General features: G+C 40.6%; 1 pseudogene; it reads left to right on the forward strand.

Moving 5' to 3' along the window:
• The window catches only part of LOC107702533 (glutamate receptor ionotropic, NMDA 2A-like), an 81,420-nt pseudogene extending 74,032 nt beyond the window's left edge, over positions 1-7,388 (forward strand).
• Positions 7,389-7,721: the final 333 nt, after the last annotated feature.

A 7,721-nucleotide genomic window follows, 5' to 3' on the forward strand; every position in this document is an offset into this window, starting at 1 on the left:
TCTGCCTTCACCCCATGCATTTTCTCTATTCTCTCTCCTCCCTCAGAACCCTTCAGTGCTTCAGTGTGGGTTATGATGTTTGTCATGTTACTCATCGTCACAGCAATCGCTGTTTTCCTCTTTGAATTCATCAGTCCGCTCGGTTTCAATAGAAACCTAGCACAGGGCAAAGGTATGATACACAACCTCAACCACACAGTCAACCTACATCTGCTTTGAAACAGCCAGAATGCAGAGTTAAAATTTTTAAATCTCAAGATTAAAGTATCTGTCAAGATAGAGTATCTGTAGATCCACAAAGCTCTTGACTTCCTACTCACTGAGTTTCCCTCTTTCTTGTTATGCATTTCTATAGACCCTCATGGACCCTCCTTCACCATTGGTAAGGCTATCTGGCTGCTGTGGGGTCTGGTGTTCAACAACTCTGTCCCAGTACAGAACCCCAGGGGCACTACCAGTAAATTTATTGTGTCCGTTTGGGCCTTTTTCGCTGTGATCTTCCTGGCCAGCTACACTGCCAACTTGGCTGCCTTTATGATCCAAGAGGAGTTTGTGGATCAAGTCACAGGGCTCAGTGACAGAAAGGTATTTTTTGTGTATTGTGAAATATACTGAGCTGTCTTACTGTCTACTGTCTCTCTAACTCTAACCTGTATGCATATCTATACCTGTAACTGTATGTTAGGATGGAAATAAAATACGTGGCTAGATTATTCTGTCTGATATTTCACACTACCATTTAAAAGGCTGCATTCATTTGATCAGTAAAATATTAAAACAGTAATAATGTGAAATGTTGTTATTTTTTTTCTATTTTAATATATTTTAAAATAGGACATATTTCTCTGATGGCAAAGCAGAATTTTCAGCATCATTACTCCAGTGTTCAGTGTCGCATGATCTTTCAGAAATCATTCTAATACGCTGCTTTACTGCTCAAGGAACATTTCTTACTATTATCAATGTTGGAAGCAGTTGTGCTTAAATATATTTTTATACACTTTTACATCAGGATTCTTTGATGAAAGTTCAAAAGAACAACATTTATTTAAAATAGAAAGCCTTTGTAACATTACAAATGTCTCTAATGCTACTTTTATCAATGTCGTGTTTTTGCTGAATATAAGTATGATTGTGTTTAAAAAATATATAAATAATAATAATTAATGACCTCAAACTGTTGAATGGTAGTGTATGTAGAGAACTTTTAAGTAGTTAATGTGTGTATTTCTTTTAATAATGTCTTATCTTGCCTAGGACTCTGCAGGGCTGGCATTCGCACCTCCTCAAAAAATAGGTGCTTGACATCCCTGGCAGCAGTTGTGTCTTGTTGACACTGAAGTTCTAACTTAATATATACCTACATTTATAGACAGCATCTAACTTTGGCTCTGTCAGCCATCTTGGCTATCATTTGTTGCTGAGCTCAGCACAAATCCATCGTGAAATTACCTTATCTATGGATGGCACACACATTGGTGCATGCTTAAAATGCCCTGTAAAAAGTACAAATATGCAGATGGTGCTATAGGAAGCTATTTTCACATTAAAAATTACTTTTTTGTGTAACCTAATGTATTATTATACAAAATAATTTCTCTGACTCAAATAAAAAAACTTAATTTAGATGTTACCACATAAGGCACATTTTCTAGGCTACCTGACAAAACATATTTTACAGTGTGCTGTATAGTGGGCAGCTCACTAGGTTTTGAGAATGCGTCCGTATGTCATTATAAATTTTCAAGATGGAGTGTCTGAACTAAACCAGTTACTAGGTTTATCTCCCCGGATATATTTCTGTATTTGAGCTTGTATTGATTCCCTCCATGTATCTCTTAAAGCTGCCCTCACTGTTCTTCATGTAATTGATGTATTTTTTTTCTCTGTTTTATAGTTTCAGAGCCCCTATTCCTATTCACCACCGTTTCGCTTCGGGACCGTGCCTAATGGGAGCACAGAGCGAAACATCAGGAAAAACTACCCAGACATGCACCAATACATGGTGAAATACCATCAGACTGGAGTTCAGGATGCACTGGTCAGCCTCAAGACAGGGTATGGCTGGGATATGCACATTTTTTGCATTGCCAACAAGATTATTTCTGGTAGACATAATGTTAATTTTTCTATATATATATAAGACACTAATTGTGCTTTTTTGGTCTGTACAGTAAACTGGATGCTTTCATATATGACGCTGCTGTGCTCAACTATATGGCGGGGCGTGATGATGGCTGTAAGCTAGTAACTATTGGCAGTGGCTATATCTTTGCCACAACAGGATATGGCATTGCCCTACAGAAAGGATCCTACTGGAAACGTCTGGTTGACCTTGCTATCCTCGGGATCATTGGAGATGGTATCAGTGTTTTCCTGCTTTTCTTTCCTATTATTTCACTTATTTCATGACCTCTGTATTAAACACTATCTCTGTTCCTAACCTTAGTGAGATTCCTTGTTCTCTGCATAGGCAGCATCCTAAATTAAATGTAACTTCATAAATGATTGTTTCGAAACAGGATAAAACCTGTTAACACTCACCCAGATGTGCAGCATAAATATCATGAATTGCAAGTGACTCATTTGATTAGAATAGATGTGAGCTTGAACATGAAATACTGATACTCATTTTAAAATATATTAAAATAGAAAACCATTATTTTAAATTGTAATTACATTTCAAAATACAAATTTTTTTCTGTATTTTTGATGAAGTAAATGCAGCCTTGATGAACATAAGAGACTTCTTTCAAAACATTTAGAAAAATCTTATTGACCCCAAACTTTTGAATGGTAGAAGAAATTGAGCAAAACTACAACAGTGTAGGAGATTGATAGCCAGGGACAGAGGTCAAATATGCAATTTAAAATATGCAAATATGCAATTATTTCAAAAATTGACTGCAGAATGCTGCAAGCAACCAATCAGAAGGAGATATTCAAGGGAGTGAAATCATGGGTAAATACACTGTAAAAATGATTTTTCAAAGTTATAAATAAAGATTATTGGAGTGTTTTTTTTTTTTACAAGAAAATGTATACTTATATTTATACTTAAAAAAAAAAATCACATTTAATTAAATGTGTTACTTGCTATTTCTTTGTAATTAATTGTGAAATTCACTAGTAAATTCTGAGTATACATTTTTGGGGCAATTTTTTTTTCAGTATAGTTATTTCAGATTTAACTATACTATTTTAGATTAAAAAAAATATATAACTAAAAATATTTTTTTTTATTTGGTTTATTCAACAAGATATCTCACAAAGCAAAATTATTTTGCTACCTATTTAACAGCCTTTACATCGGGAGCTTGCCTGAAATGCGTAGAAATGCTGCCCAGGTAAACAGCTCGCTAGTGTTTGGAACAGAGCCAGAATGCGAGCCTGCTTTTCTGTGAGTCTGTGCATAAGCATTAAATCTGTGATGTTGTGTTGTGTATTAGGTGAGATGGAAGAGCTGGAGGCACAGTGGCTGACTGGTATCTGTCATAATGAGAAGAATGAAGTGATGAGCAGTCAGCTGGATGTGGATAATATGGCTGGTGTGTTCTATATGCTCGCGGCTGCCATGGCTCTGTCGCTAATTACTTTTGTCTGGGAGCACCTCTTCTACTGGAGGCTACGTTACTGTTTCAATGGTCTCTGTTCTGGTCGGCCAGGAATTCTCTTCACTATCAGCAGGGTATGTCACAGAAACACAATGGTAAATTAACTAGAGAAGTTCCGTTGCTGAAGGCAACCATTATCTGCTCAATCTTGACATATTAACATGTCATGGTGGCTGTTTACCACAGTCGTCTTAAAGCTTCATCAGTGTAGGAATTGCTGCTTATGTGCTGACAGACACATTTTTTGCTGCAAAATAAGAAAGAGCTTATATAACAGAATATAATAGCACCAGCCACCATCTCTAGAATATAGTTACAGGGTGCGGTCGTTTGTCACAGCAGGATATATTACTTTATTTCATTGATTTATAGAGTTGTAGACCCAAGAAAAAATACAGTTGGACTATATTGAGAAATATTCTGTAACCTTTCTGTCTCCATTCCACCTATAGGGGATTTGGAGCTGTATTCACGGTGTCCATATTGAGATGAAGAAAACCCCAGAGTTGGGCTTCAGTCCTCAGGCCAACATGTTGCACCTTCTGAAATCGGCTAAAGAGATCACCACCCTTGGAGTTACCTCACCCAAACGGCCCGTGAGTAGCAATCTCCGTCCTACCACGGGCTTTCTGGAATTTATGGACGGAGCAAAAGGCAACAACCTTGCCCAGAAAAACGCACCATACAGCAATGCCAGCACCATACTCAGCAACCGTCACAAAGAGCCCCTTAACAACACTCTGTTGCCAGGGCAACATGCCTTGAGCTTGACGGATGCTCAGCCAGGTGTTGCTGGAAATGGTGGCTCAGTAGGCGGAGGTGAGACCACTCGACCTCCAGCCTCTAAGCCACGTGCTCTGTGGAAGAAGTCTGTGGAGACTCTACGGCAGAACCAAGAACCTGGGGATAATTCCCCACCGTCTGTCCCGCAGCCTACCGAGACCCTACCTATGAAGAGCCAGCGCTACTTGCCTGAAGATGCGCCCGCCCGCTCAGATATATCAGATTGCTCCGGTCGGGTGGACTTGCAAAAGCAGCACAAGTTAAAAGAAACACTTCGGAAACGGAACCGCCTACCGCGGGATCTGTGCGACGTGGAGCTTTCAACTCTCCGAAGCCAGCCCAGTCAGCAGAGTAACCACAGTGCTCAGATCTACTCTCAGAGTAGCCAGGGAAGTCAGATTTATACCATTGACTCCATTGATCAGGAGCATGGGCTGCACTACCCGGATATCTTCAGTGATCACCGTGACAACAAGCACCGGCCATCCTCTTCCTCCGAGCAGCAGCCAATCCTGCAGCTCAACAGCAGTCTGCTGTCCCAGGCCCATGAACCAGAAGTGATGCAAACCGCCATTGCAAAGGATAAGAAATACAACACATACGGAAAGCCTGGTGGGGCAGGGAGCATCACCGGCGGGCCTGGTTCTACTCAGGATCCACGACAGACACACTGCCGTAGCTGCCTGTCGAAAGTGTCCAGTTACTCTGGGCTTTACACTGTACGGTCCCCTCAGTATCGCTGCGATGCATGTCTGCACTCTGGAAACCTGTATGACATCAGCGAAGATCAATTCCTCTATCCAGATGGACGGGGCACTGGCGGCGGAAGTGTTGACAGGGCCTTCTCTCCTTTTCTCCCTCAGCCTGATGCTTCCTTCACAGCCTATCTTCCCCAGAGTGACCAAGAAGGCGATGGTCTTATTAGTCACTACCAGAATGAGGGTGTAATCATCCGCCAGCACTCATATGAGAATCTGCCCCAGAAGAGTTCGTCACGGCGGGTCAGTCTGCAGGACAACACGCCATACGCCAATGTTCCCTCGGCGACTCTGATCCCGGACAAGCCCCCAAAAAATCAGTCAGTTCACCTAAACCATACGCTCGCGGGGGTGGGTGTCAGCGGACTCGGGATTGGTCGTCGCAGCAAGTCAATGTATCCGGCACGTCCAACTGAAAACCCATTTCTCCAGACGCTTCGTGATGACCAGCGTCTAGCTCATGGCCGCAGCTCCACAGACATTTATAAGCAGCTTGTGCCGCTCACATTAGGCCAGGCTGATGGCAATGTGCTCGGCATGGGGATTCCGACCCCTGAACTCTATTATTCTGAGCATGTCATGCCTTATGTAGCCCCTCCCCCTGTCGCCACATACACCACTCCCAGAGCAATGAGCGCTGGGGGAGCTCGGCGTGTCTACAAGAGGATGCCAAGCATTGAATCTGATGTCTGATAGAGAGAGTGCAACGAGGTCTGGAAGACTATAAAAAGACATGCATGGATATTTCCACCAGGATATGGCTTAATCGTGGAACTCTTGGCTGGATTGTAAAGCTTTTTGACTATAAGGCAAGCAAGTCTGGAATATATTTTGTTTCCCTTCTTGGACTTATCTGTCTGAACAGAAGTCAGAGTTCAACTTTACATCAGGTCCTCCCCTCTAGTCGAGTGGCAGCTCTGTGTCTTCCAGAAAACATCAAAAATGGTGGGCAGGACGCTCTTGCGCCTTTGAACGAAGGAAGAGCAGCAAAAGCTGCTTGGAAGTACAGGGGCAGCTCCAAAGAGTTTCCTTTTTCACGCAACACAAGCAACCAAAAAAATTGAATATATATAAACATACGTGAATATCCACATTCTGCACTTTTACACACAAAAATACACATGCACATGCAAGAGGCACAAACAAAACATGGTCTCAAACTACTGAAAGGACGACGTTAGGTATAAAATAGAATCTCTTGACCAAAACAAAAGGAATACCACATACAAAGTAATAGCATAAATGACAGGCGTGTACTTGCACACAATCACATGCTCTGAAATAAAAAAATTGTTTAGCAGATCCAAACCTGATTGAGTTTTTGGAAAGACAGCAGAACATCTGTTACACTGTTTGAACGGCTTATAAATGCATGTACGAATGCATTTCGATGTAAAAGCTGCACTGAGGCACGGTCCTCAAAGACTGTTCAGAGTTCAAAGATTAGATTTCCATTCCAGCCTGAACTGTGACAAAATGCACTACCTGTATGATTAGTCTCGGGTGTAATCTCTGAAATCAAGTATGTTGGGGAATTTCAGAGAAGGTAAACTCGGTGCTCACAAGACCTGCGACTCGTTCGTATCTCTGACGACACCAAGTGGAAAAAGTCTTTGACCCTCCCCACCCTTGAATCTGTCCGTACCTTGCCTGCATGCAGAGTGCAAATGCAGGAAGATACTTCTCTGCTCACAGCACAACAGTGTAGTAAGTGTCAATGTTCATTCATCTAAATTTCATTAATCTAAATTCTTGAGCATATTTCTATAGTTGTCTAGAATATTGAAAAAAGTGATAGTCAATTTATACACAGTTTTATACACTGCCAAATATTTGGAAAAGGTGTGCAAAGTATATTTATTGTGTTATAGAAAAGAAGACAGCAGGAAAAGAGATGAAGGGAAGTGACAGAAAAATAGGTATACTGTCTTTTTTGTGGTCATAAGGGACTCAGAGGAGGCATAGAAAAGGTAAAAGCCCACACCAACTAATGATGTCAATACAGAACCACCGAGATATAAAAAATTCCTTATTGCCTCGAACACACAAACACATCACTTCCTGTAGAATCCAACCACACACTCATACTTCACAAAATTTTTGGGTTGTTTTGAATATAATGGTCGTTCCAGCGATATGCACAATATCAGGTTGCAATATTATATTTATGTATGAAATTTCCTAGTTTTAATATGTTTTATTATTAGTTCCTTTCATTTTATGAATTGTTATACATGTGGAATTAATTTATTAATGTGATTTAATTGCGTATATATTTAAAAGAAAAAAGATAACAGCATGTTAATCTTCTCTATGGTCAAACATTTAGAATTGTTCTTTTTGATTTTGATGTGAATGGGAGTATATGTTTACAGTGAATGTGAAAATATGGATTCATCTCAGATGTGATTTTGATTCTCATTTGAATACAACCATAAAACTGTTGTATGACCAAATGTTAACTGGATCACCTTTCTTTGCTGTGATTTCAGTGCTGTGTCTGAAACGAAGTGACATAAACATTTCAGGGTATATACCGGGTTTTAGACTCACCACACGAACATGG

This window comes from Sinocyclocheilus anshuiensis, unplaced genomic scaffold, assembly GCF_001515605.1.
Source record: "Sinocyclocheilus anshuiensis isolate Anshui unplaced genomic scaffold, SAMN03320099.WGS_v1.1 scaffold218, whole genome shotgun sequence".
NCBI lineage: Eukaryota > Metazoa > Chordata > Actinopteri > Cypriniformes > Cyprinidae > Sinocyclocheilus > Sinocyclocheilus anshuiensis.